The sequence below is a fragment of the Odontomachus brunneus genome, unplaced genomic scaffold, assembly GCF_010583005.1.
Source record: "Odontomachus brunneus isolate Ranch 3 - 2012 unplaced genomic scaffold, Obru_v1 Obru_scaffold_329, whole genome shotgun sequence".
Lineage (NCBI taxonomy): Eukaryota > Metazoa > Arthropoda > Insecta > Hymenoptera > Formicidae > Odontomachus > Odontomachus brunneus.
The window spans coordinates 5,423-5,706 of NW_022639779.1; positions in this window are offsets into that span (position 1 = coordinate 5,423).

Here is a 284-nt window from a genome sequence, read left to right on the forward strand (position 1 = left end):
AAGATCCAAAAGGAAGGAAGATGGGTACCACATGAATTGTCTGAAAGTGCCATTCACAACCGTTTCAATATCACGGTTTCGTTGTTTGCCAGGCAAAAAAAGAAGAGTTTTCTGTGACGTATTGTGACTGGTGTAACGTCCCCGCCCTAAAAATCTCTAAATTTTCACGCCGCTAGATATTGCATTAACCCGAGGCCGATTTATGCTAAACTGAGAAGTAGACTGTAAGATATTTCATTTCAGCCGCGAATTCTACTAATTCAATCGTCAGAGACGGCTTAAAC